The 12,127-nt window shown below is 49.8% G+C and overlaps 1 protein-coding gene across 1 annotated transcript in view; it reads left to right on the top strand.

The window, feature by feature from the left end:
- The first annotated feature begins 11,205 nt into the window (after nt 1-11,205).
- MYOT (myotilin) overlaps nt 11,206-12,127 on the top strand; it is a 41,798-nt gene continuing 40,876 nt past the window's right edge. Inside the window, exon 1 of the mRNA XM_090020992.1 lies at nt 11,206-11,346. The gene's annotated coding sequence lies outside the window, so the exon portion shown is untranslated. The remainder of the gene's footprint in view (nt 11,347-12,127) is intronic.

Below are 12,127 nucleotides of genomic sequence, written 5' to 3'. Positions count from 1 at the left end.
TTCAAAATCATAGCTGAGAGCAGTGACCTGCCTCTCAGCAGCACATTACTCCCAAGTACCTCTGCTTTAAGCAGTGCATGAACATCACTGCAGAAGCACATGGCAGATGTGCAGATTGCAATCCCCGCCCACCACTACAGATACCCCAAAAACCAGGGTGTAGGCACTGGGTCTCCCTGTCAACAGGGCCACTGCTACATCCCCATGTAGCTAAGGCAATAGGGAGGCCTCGCTGCCCCCCACTTCTTGCTCTTAGCAGCCTAGAGACCTCCGGTCATTCCACGTTAGGACGGGGGGCATGGTCACCCCCACAAGGTTGAGGCCTACAGCGGCCCCCCACCATCTCATGATGCAATTCTTCACCTTGGCTTCTCTGTTGCTAACACTTCATAGCCCTTTAGGGCTGGAAGGGACCTCAGTGGATCATCAAGTCCAGCCCCCTGCCCTTGGCACGGAAAGAGCGCTGGGAGTCAGATGACCAAGTGCCAACTGGTTATGTTGGCAATACCTTGTTATTGCATATGTACACAAGGTTTGTTGTGCACGACGTGACCACCAGCAACAAACCCTGCCTGGGGGTCAGGGGCAAGAGCCAGGAGAGTCACTACTTGTGCAGCACTTCCTGCGATTCTCTTTGAACTTCTTCCATCACCGTTTTCAGGAGTGCGCAAGCTCTTGGTGGAAGGCGGCACAGACGGCAAATGTGGGGGAATGAAATGGGAGCCCACAAAAGCCAAAGCCAAAGGGCAGGATTCCTTCTTCAACCGGCATGTGGGCTCACACTTTTGTCCAAAGAACCAGCGTGAGGTTTTTGCTCCAGTGAAGTCCCACTGAGGCCCGGGGGACGGGAGATGCTGTTAAAACAAAGTGAAGGGAGCCACCTCTAGAAACACTCACTTTGCTGGCGTTCTGCCAGAGTAAGGACCACAGTGTCTAGCTCCTGTACAAGGTCCCTGGGATTAAGGAACAAGTATCTGGTGGAGCCATGCCTGTGCAAGATGGGGTGATGCAGGCAGGAGCTGCATTAGGAAACATTCAATCACCTACAAGTGCAGCTGTCTGGACGACACACAGAGTCCAAGCTGGATTTTTACTAGCTTGCCACAGCCTTCATTTTACAGTCTAAATCCGAAGTAATGAGTCACCTGTGTAGGCACCCAACCATTTCCTCCCACCTTGCAGGTGTTTTGTGTCTGCGGTATGGGTAGAGTCCAGGGTGGAGCTCTGCTGCCACCTGCTGTTTGCACGGAGATGAGCAACCAGCAGTGCAAAAGATGCGGCACCACGGCTCTGCACATGTGCGACTCTGCTGTCCTCGTGCCCCCGTTCAGGGGCCAAGCACAGCCTCGCTCCTCGTACTCCTGGCGACCGACTGCTGGTAGCCCAGGGGCTGGGGCTCTGATCCCAGCCAGGTGTAGGAACAAGCTGGAGCAAATACCCCGTACAGAGGTAGAGCACCGCTTCTACCACTAAGCGCAGTTCCTTAGAGGAGCACCACACAGCTGGTCTCCGTCAGGCCCTGCACGGTAGGTGTGCACATGTACATACCTACCTACTTTGCCACTGGTAATACAGGGAATTTTTAGTCAGGTTTGTGTACTAAAGAGCTCAACTCGGTACTATTGGCTTTTGAAGTATTAGGCTCTAAATTAATTCCAGTCCATGTAAGTGCCCCCTTGTGAAACCTTCCTAAATAGAAATCCTGGTCTGAAGTGTAGCAGGTCTGGGGATGCAATGAGCACTATTCTCATGGCCGGGGGCTGAATTTTGGAAGTGACAAAGAGACGCTCCATTTCCCGAACCAGAAGACAAGAGGCGCGCAGACCTTGTCGCGGAGGCAGAGGTGAAGGTTTCTGGAGTCAGGCTGCACATGTGGGGGCTGTCTCCACAGCCCACAAAACACTAGTACTAGGCCCAGAAGCCCATTTCCGCAGGGGCCTATTATTCAAGCATAAGATATAAACCCAGACTTCCCCCCGTTACTCAGCATCTTCTACCAGAGCATTTCAACTGCCCGCATCATCAGCTACTTGGCCCCCATTCCCTTATAATCCTATCACATAAACCCTCCACCAAACTCTTCCACGCTCCCCAACCTCCCTCTCACCCAGGGAAACCGCTTGCCAGCTTTTATAATCACCGGATCCGTCTCAGCTGGGTGGTAGCTGACGTGTCACAGGTGAGGTCTGGCCTAGCTTCCCAGCTACCCTGTGACAACACCATTTGATCATCCAAGATGATCAGGCACTTGGAAAACAATCATTTTCCCTGACCATCAAAGGAGTGCTTTATACCGAAATCCAGCCGCCCTAGCCATATAAAAAAGGCTTTTACACCAGATCTCTTCTCTTTCTTGCTTGGTCTAAGAGGCTCTGATAACCAGGCCGAGAGAGAGAGAATGGGGGGAGGGGGATATTTTTGGCAGCACACAGCAATGTTGTTTTTAGCTGTCCTTGCTAATGGGTGTTGAAATTGGTGATCCCGGGAACCAGAGGTGCTTTCATGCCCATCGGGATAGAAGGTGCAGCTGTTCCACTGGCATGCTGAACACGCCGAGAGAGTTTCTGGGAGGGCTAAAAACAGAAACCATGGCTGGTACAAGGCTGCGTGCATTTGATCTGACTTAAGGCAGGCTCCGGCTAGAGCACAGGCAGTAATGCATCGAAGGAAGACTCTCCCCAGCTTTTAGGGGGCTTGCTGTCTTTTACAGGCTGACTCCTTGCTCGTGAGGGCTGAGCGAAAAGCCCAATGTAAGAACTACTGCCGCTGGTAGGAAAGGGAACAAGGCACCTTGATGAACTTGGATCTTTTATTAGACAGGCAAGCAGCTGGCCTAGGTGAAGGTCAGGTAGAAACATTTCTCTTCGGGAACATCTCTGAGATGGGATTAATCCCATGCCTTTGAATGGTCTGAAAGTGACATTTATTTGGCTAAAGAATAATACGGCGATCGCACGCTATTCCAGTACACCTCATTGGCCAAAGTCAGAGTTACACCAGGGCTGAATTTGATCCTAGCATATTTTCATGGCATGAAAGGGTTTAGCAAGGAAAAGCTGTTGCTTTTTTATTTGGCTCACAGACATATGTTCTCGATCTGTGCGGGATCACTGCAGATCTGCGCGTGCCACGTAAAGGCCGAGTAGGATTTTGTTTTTAACACATTCAGTCCTGTACTGAAACTTCCCTTTTAGCCTGCTTGCTTACACAGATTGAGGCATGGTGGCCAGGAGAAGTCCTCTATTGCACTAATTGTTTCTAGGCTCAGGAAAGGAAGAGGGAACTCGAGGGCACATCATACAACAGTCAGAGCTGGAAACTGCAACAAGACAGGATTTGTGTATCTGAAAAAGATACAGCCGTCAGAGCTAGGGACAGCAGTTGCACATAAACCAGTATAAGTGATTGGAAACCAATTCAAATCTGTAACACAACAGAAGTTCAGGGCACATAAACCACTTTCAAAATGGCTGAAATCAGTTCAACCTGGATGGATATAGCATCAGACTTAACTGATTTAAGTTAAATCACTTCATTGAATGTCCATCCCAGATCCCCTCCAGATTCAAGTTAATTCATAGTCCCCCAGCATCCCAGGATACTTTGCACATCCCCCTCAAACCCCACTTCGCAGGGTGGGCAGGCTAGACTTGTCCCAAGCTGTCTTCTCCAGCCAAGCAGAGAAGTGTACTCTAGTGCCCCCCAGCTTCTGACCTGGGCCACTGCAGGCGTGCGGCTGCATTTCCAGACTCAAAAGTGAACACCTGTTCACTTGCTTATTGGTTCAATCTCTGCATCTTAGACTAACCTGAGAAGACTGAATGGATTAAACCTCAGGCTTTTTGGCTGTCTGTACTGAGCCCAGCAGTGCAAGAGGACCTAATCCTACCAGGTTTATAGATCGCAGTGGGAGCACAGGCTGTTCAGTGATTCACTGGCCCAGCCTTTAAGAGTCATTCCAGGTACTTGGCATTGGAATGAACACACAAAAAAACCCACGACCAAACTGATAGTCTTTACCATCTAAAAGGGGACCCACCTGCAGGCAGAACTAGCCAGTTCCTTTGTTCACTTCTACAACAGCAGCTCCAGGTCCAAGGTTTTTTCCCAGAAGGTCAGAGAGCGCTGGCACTGGATGAGAGGGACATTATTATCACAACAGAAAGCTATGCTCTCACCATCCCATTTGAGGCAGTCTTTGATTACTAGGGCAGCCTGTCGGTCGCCTCACGAGACAGGATCAAACTACAGGCACATGCCACGTCCTACCAGGCTTGCTCCCAAGCTGCAGAATCAAATGGGGCACGAGAGCCATTGGCACTATAGGGAAGCTTCACGTGAAGGCACTCACCTTCCAGAGACACGAGGTCTGCCACAGAGGGGTATCTGAAACACAACAGTGGCTGACTGAAAAGCCTCAAATTCATTTTGAGGGGGCATCTACAGGCAAATAAGCTTGCAGAAAAGAAAAACAGTCAGCTGAGAATGTCCCACCTGGACTGGAGACAGCAAATGAAGGAAGCAAGCACTCAACCAAACCAACAGGGACTGCTCGGTGATCACCCTCCATGTTCCAGCACTCCTAAATTTGGGGGCTGTATCCCACTGTCTCCGAAGGCTCCCTGAACCAGGATTATCATCCCAAATTTGGAAAACAAGGTCCTGAGGCAGTGCCAGGCAGTGTCCTGACTGGGACTGGCATTTGCCAGCTATGTGATTGCTGTGGCCACAAAACTGACTAGCTTCTGTGGCTTTCAGAGTTGCTAGTGACCACTGCTCAAGGCTCGGGGACTGTTGTGGATTCTGCTCCCAAAAGCTGGCTGCTTTGGTACTAATGTTTTTGTGGACCGTTTATCCCTTTCTTTCCTAGAGATAATGCTCACTGCGAACAAGATGCCAATGCAAGGCCTGTGTGCCTCCAAAATCCTGCATCAGCCTCATTCTGAGGCAGAACTTGTGTGCCGCTCATTAACAGCCAACGCGAAGGGGTGCCTGGAAAGGCCATTTGCAGTACAGGACAGCACATCGCATGGAGCCTCCAAAACCCAAGTGCCGCACTGCGTATTCTTCATCATCGCCCCTGCGCACCAGTACCGGAGTCTCCCCTCTGTCAGGTGACACGACAGCAGTGAGAGCTGGCTTCGAAGTGGCTGGGGACCCTACTCCATCTCCCAGCTCCAGTGCTCTGGGAAGTTAAATTGAGATCCCCAGACACATCCTAACAGGAGGAAGCTTTTCCTTTTTTTAAAAAAATGATGTTGCGATTTTAGTCCGTCTTTTGCATTTAGTTTTCTCCCTGTCCACACCCATTGTATGCATGTGTCTGACAGTGTTGTCAGCTCTCCCAGACCTCCCAAATCCTCCACGGCTCTTTCTGCCCCCTCCAAGTCTCAATTCCTGCACAGAGGGAGATGAGGGCTATTCCCTCGTCTCCAGGGGCAAGCACGGGAGGAAGATGGCCAAGCACAGGGGGGTTCTGCCAGTCAGGCCCAAGGTTTTCAGGGGGTGGGAATGTCTCTTGTCACTGCCAGCCTGCTTCCAACCATTGTTCAAGGTCCCACATCTCCCAAGCATGTGCGCTCCAAACAATGGTCGAGGGAGTCCTCATTTCACCACCCTCAGCACAGGAACCATTTGTCCTTGCAGGAAGGGTTCAAAGCAAGGAGGGAGGGAAAGGTCTTTGCACAGAAGCTCTGAACCATCCTGTCTTTAGTCCTTGTGGGCCCTGGTTTCCCCTTCAGGGAACAGGGATACTAGAAAGCATTTCCCAGGCTGTATTCATTCACGTTTGCAAAGTACCCCAAGATCTTTGGCTAGAAGTGGCACTAGACTCTAGCAGTAATAAGCAGCAGAGGAAATGCCATAAAAACAGTCACTGATTTATCTCAATTATTAAGGCCAGACTGACTTAGCTCAGTTTCAGCAAAGCAGCACAAAGTCATATAGCGCCAACAGCTGAAGTGATAACATGCAGACCAGGCAGAATTTAACCCTCTGAATGAGCAACAGAAAGACAATTACCGCTGAGGCCAGATGGTAAATTCAGTAGTAGCAAGAGGATTTTTGATCCTAGCTAATCATAAGCCAAAATGGGTAAGCATATTCAGACACATCCTGACAAGTTCAGCTGCAACTTTGACCCCATAGTGTCCAAAGTCTGCACATCAAAAGCAGTCAAACAAAAATTCCCCTGCAAGAGGGAAGGGTTCGTCTCGAACTTCAGAGGTAGGGAGAACCCTGACATTTTGCTTTGACATATTTAGCAAAGTTTATCTGCCGGAGATTTAATCTATGGAGACTGGAAAGGATCTTGGTCCACAATTCCTATATAGATAGCAGAAGAAGCAGGTTGCCCAGGACTCGCAGCTCTCCAGGCATGCTCAACACTTCCTCAGATTAGCGATAGGTAATTTGGCACATCTCAGAGTGGCATTCTTTTAAATGCCAACAGGAAACAGATCAACATGACACACGTCCAAGCAGCCCCAGAGCATATGAAATGGCAGCAGACTCATCTTGCTGCCAGGAAACATGGCTGTAAAAGCGTTCCAGTAGTTTAGGCCCCGAGGCCTCGTTTGATGAAGTGGTTGCAGCACTTGAACAGAAAATTAATTTGCAACTAATAAGGCACAATGTCAAGCTGCAGGGCAGGGAGTGCCATCCGGGCTACGTGAGGGGGAGCCACCACCAAACTGGTTTGAGAAGGTGTTATGTAGGGTGTCAGCAACCAATTCCTTTTTGGTTTTTGTTAGTAGTGTACTTTACTTGTGCCATTCATGACAGTGTTCAGGGTCATGGTCTCCTTCATTACAGTGGGGTTGCCCTATTGAAGTCATTGAGAGGAGTATTTGGCCCGCCGTGCTGTCCCCAAGAGACACTCTGGACTTACCCTACTAGAACCAAGGTAAGAAGCTGGCTGAGAAGCTAGTGATCTTTGAAGGGCCTTCTTCAAAGACCGGGGGGGGTTCAGTGAAGCCTGTCTGTTCCTAACCACAGGACCAGTACAACAAGCCTCTAATACCAGTGGGACTGGACTGTGCAGTGTCAAAATCAGTCCAGGTGAAAGTGGGCACCCAAGTCAATGAAAGGTGATACAAGTCAATACTAAGTGGGCACCAAAGTCAACCCCTGACCAACCTGATTGCCTTCTACAATCAGGTCACAAAAATCACTGGACGCAGGTGTCGCAGTAGACTTAGTCTTTCTGGACTTCAGCAAGGCCTTTGACACCGTCTCCCACCCCATTCTCATTAAAAAGCTAAGTGACTGTGGCACTGATGCCTACACAGTCAGCTGGATTGCAAATTGGCTGAGGGGTCGTACGCAAAGAGCGGTGGTGGACGGGTCATTTTTGACCTGGAGGGAAGTGGGCAGTGGGGTCCCCCAGGGCTCGGTCCTTGGGCCTGCACTGTTCAATTTCTTTATTAGCAACTTGGACGATGGGGTGCAGAGCAGCCTGTTTAAATTCACAGACGACACCAAGATTTGGGGTGAGGTGGGCACGCTAGAAGGGAAGGACAGATTACAGCAGGACCTGGACAGGATACAGGGGTGGGCAAATGAAAATAGGATGGGATTCAACACTGACAAGTGCAGGGTGCTGCACTGGGGCTGTAGGAACCAGCAGCATACCGACAGGCTGGGGAACAACCTTCTTGAGAGCACAGTGGCAGAAAGAGATCTTGGAGTCATTATTGACTCCAAAATGAACATGGGCCGACAATGCGAGAACACGATCAGGAATGCCAACTATACCTTGTCGTGCATCCACAGATGCATCATGAGCAGGGCCAAGGAGGTGACCCCCCCCCACGTGACACTGGTCAGGCCGCAGCTGGAGGACTGCGTCCAGTTCTGGGCGCCGCACTTCAGGAGGGATGAGGCCAGCATGGAGAGGGTCCAGAGGAGGCCACTCACATGATCAGGGGGCAGCAGGACAGGCCCTACAAGGAGAGGCAACAGGACCTGAACCTGTTCAGCCTCCACAAGAGAAGGCTGAGGGGGGACCTGGTGGCTGTCTATAAGCTTACTAGGGAGGACCAGCAGGGTTTGGAAGAGACCCTGTTCCCCCGAGCACCTCCCGGAGTAACAAGAAGTAATGACCATAAGCTGCTAGAGAGTAGGTTCAGGCTGGACATCAGGAGGCGCTACTTCACGGTCAGGACAGCCAAAGTCTGGAACCAACTTCCAAGGGAAGTGGTACTGGCTCCTACCCTGGGGGTCTGTAAGAGGCTTGATGATTACCTGGCTGGGGTCAGTTTTCTCTCCTGCCCACGGCAGGGGGTCGGACTACAAGAACTACAAGGTCTCTTCGGACCCTACATCTATGAATGGAGTTGCTCTCATGTCAAGAAGATGTTTCTACAGGAGGGCAGTTGTCACCCAGGAAGGCGATTCTTGGCACAGCTTTAACTGAAGTTCACCAACCCCACATCTGTTGGCTGAATCCATGTACCTTTCCTTAGAGCAGCTCCTGGGGTGCAACACAGCAAAGCTCTGGGGTCCCCCCCCCCACACACCACAGGCAGGTGTGCCATCAGGAGGCTACGTAAACTAAGGGTTATAGCCAGAGACCTAGACTCAGGAGTTGTGGCTGCTTTGCTCAATTCTGCTATCAACTACCTAAAACCCCTCCGTCTTCTTTTCTCTGTCTTATTAATAATGAGCAAAACCAAAGGAAGATGGGTGCCAAGTCTGTGGATGCACAAGGCTGTGCTCTTTTCATGGCTTTCATCTGGCTGGCTTCCTTTCTCTCAACGGTTAGTCAGACACAATCCCCCTCAGACCACTGGAAAGAGAGAGATAGCAAAGCACGCTCTTTGGGGCAACACTGTCTAGGCTGAGCTCCTGTCTCCCTGTGCGTCCCTCCCTGAGCAGTACCAAGTTACAGGTGAAATACCCAGGTCCTCCATAGGACAGATACCCTTTGTTTTTATACTAAAGCCTTTTATTCCACTTTGCCAGAAAAACCACTTAGAAGCAAGTCACTGGATCATCTGCCCAAGAGTTTGAACTGATATCAGTTGAAGTGTCATTTCAGAAGGCCCTGACAAAGCAGTTAGAGAGGAGGGCCTCAACATTTGTAGCCAGGGGACCAGCTGCTTTCCCACTTTGAGAAAGGTTTAAGATGGTTGGAATAGTCCGTCTTTTCTTGCCATCCCTGCATTCAAGATCATGTCAAGAGTTCACGATATAATTATGATACCAAGAGGTGAGTAATAGTTGAAATTCCTTGGTCCAGACTCTCCAGCCACAGGGTAGGAGTAAATCCAATTGATTTCAGTTAGAATTACATGTCGCCTGGCAGGGAAGAATAAGGCTCTTGCAGTCAGACACACATTCCTCTGAGTTCTTCAAGCACAACAGGGAATTTATGAGGCCAAATTCAGTCAAACGCATCCTGAAGGAAGCAGGTGCAGGTCCTCTGGACACTCACGGGTCAGAATGCATGGCAGGAAGCAGTGGTGCATGTTGAACACGTGCTATACATTGGTTAAAAGCTGAAGAGTGGGAAAGCAGCGCTACATGAAATGCAAGCAGTCAGACCAACTAGACAATTGCAAAAAAAAAACAAACAAACTTTATCTGCAAGCTTTCGGGGTCACACACCCTTCCTCAGGCATAGGAGAATGCAAAGATTATAACATTTCACCCGTGTTACATGAAATGGAAATTTGAAGTTGCACTGAAATTTAGGAGCGTACGACCCGAGTGAAATGTGCAGGGAGAAGGGTACAGAGAAGGGCTTGTTTAGCTGGCTGGCGATGCAGTGAAAAGGTTAAAGATAGGCACGCATGACTTGAGATCAACCTGTCCCCCATGCTGCTAGGTCCAAAGTCCTCCCTGACATGAGCAAGCGCATGTCTCCAGAGAGAATGGACCAGGCCCAGAAGCAACTTGTGCACAACTACTGCATGCCCTGTTGGTACAAGTCACACATGTCTCTTGTTCCCTGCCTCCCTTGCGAGGGATGCCTCACCCTCCCCATCACTCTCTCTCTCTGGAGTACCACAGAGGGCGGGAATGCCCGACTCACCCCACACTCTTTGACCTGAGCCAAAGCAACAGACCGGTGGTTCACTACAGGGTCTCCACCCTCCACAGAGCTGGACGAAGCTGTACCAGGGCCGAGGAACTGCAGTGTAACAAGGGACAGGAGATTTTCCTCTTACCCTCTGCTTGTGGTGAACCTACAGCTGGACAGACTCATCAGTCGTATCAAACCTCTTCCCGCAGCCCAGTGGGAAAGGCGGTGTAGCCAGGCAGGGGGTGCATGGCTAGCCTGGCAGCTGCTGTGGGAAGTGTCTTACAGAAACCAGTGTCAAGCACTTTAACGCTGGTTTCTGGTGGAGTCCTGCTGCATTCGCCATGGGAGGAAGATGCAGGAGGTCGGACCAGCTCCCCGAACAGTTCCTTTGGGCCTCCGATTCTGGGAACGTGCCGTTTGGAGGGAACGTGCCATCTAGGCCTCAATGGGCACATGCGTTAGCCAAGGTGCTCTTTCTGGCCATGCCTAATTCCTCCCTTCCCCTTCATGTATCTATGTTCTCCACCAGCACAGAGCAATGGCATTGTGGAGCATAATTATCATTCCTATGCTTCAAAACTGCAACTGCTCCAGCTACAAATCAACAGGAAGCTTCAAGCAACCTGTTTAATACAGGAAAAAGAAGGTAGACATTCTTTATGCCTCGGGTGTCAGAGCATTACAGCTGCACATAGTCATTCTAGCAAGAGCAATATTATGGGGACTGACATGAAAAAGCTGAGCTCAGTAAAAGTGCCTCCAATAAATCCAGACTATCTCCTACATTCTTCAGCGGTTGGAGAGGGAGGAGTATACCTTGGATTTTCTTTAAATCCCAACTAAATACCAGCAGAGAAATGCTCGACATTCCAGATAAAAGTGTTGTTCTTCAAACAAATCTTTGCCTTGTTGCATTTAGACTCGGGGTGTCGTCTTCCTAGTTAACCTGAGCTGGCATGTTTTCAGCATTATGAAAGTCCTTGACTCTATAAATTATAAGCAACTACATTTTGGCTGTGACTATCTGAGTGGCCCGCATCAGTGGACCTGGTTTGTTCCAGCAAGCAGAGTTGCTCTGGAGGCTTTCAAAGAGCCTGGAGAATAAATTGCTTTAATTTATTCCCATACAGCTGACATTCCTACCATGCCATCACTCACAAGCAGGGATTTGTACATTAGAAACTCAGACTCACCATCCCAGGCAGGCTCCAGTCCTGAGAGGGGAGTTGGGGCATCTGGAGGAATCTTTCCACTTCGACTCCGCGCTGGCTCAAGCTGCTGGGAGCAGGAGCCCAAAATTCATTTGATGGCCCAGAGAGGTAAGCAGCCCTTTCCATTTCTGGCATACTGTGCACTGCCTTGCATTGGGGTTTTTATTTTCAGTCCCAGGTCTACAGAGGCACCAAACCTGTCTTTCTTCAGCTACTGCAATGCAAGACATGCTCTGGCATGCAGTCAGGCATGCAAGGTGGGACAGGGGGTCTTGGTTATACGGGTGGGATGACCTATTTGGAGACCAGGACAACTAAGGAACAGAGACAAATCTACCTGGGACACAGGCCCTGTGATTCCAGTGCTTGATTTCCCCCACCACAATGCTTAGATGCTAGGGTGACAGCCACCACAATGACAAAATGCAAAACTCCAGAACTCTTGGTTCAGAGATGGCACCTTTTATTTGACCAACTAAGAAATCGCAAAAAAAAAATCTTTTTCTGAAACCTTTGGGGCATGCGCCTTTTCTCAGGCTCTGGGAAAATTAAAAATGGTAAAAAGTCCCCATACGTAGAAAATAAACTTCACTTTTGCAGAGGAAGCTGAAGGTGAAACTGGGGCTTTCAGCCATCAGGGCTCAGCACAGACAGTCTGAGGCGTGAGGAGAGAGAAGACATGACTCTTGGTTGCTGTTTTATACTTATCTGGGATTCAGAGTACCATGGCCTCCATCCTCAAGTGGCTCATTGGGGTATAAGGGCCCAGGGAGGAGGCAGCAGCACTTTTGGGAAGGGGGAGAAAGAAAGTCTTGAATCTGTATTCTACAGCAGCAGGGATAAGAAAACTCCTCCCTTAACACTGGGAATAACCCTCCTAATACATGTG

This window comes from Crocodylus siamensis, chromosome 10, assembly GCF_052110815.1.
Source record: "Crocodylus siamensis isolate JL-2025a chromosome 10, ASM5211081v1, whole genome shotgun sequence".
Classification (NCBI taxonomy): domain Eukaryota; kingdom Metazoa; phylum Chordata; order Crocodylia; family Crocodylidae; genus Crocodylus; species Crocodylus siamensis.
The sequence above is the reverse complement of the archived record's forward strand: the minus strand, read 5'-3'. Positions and strand labels throughout refer to the sequence as shown.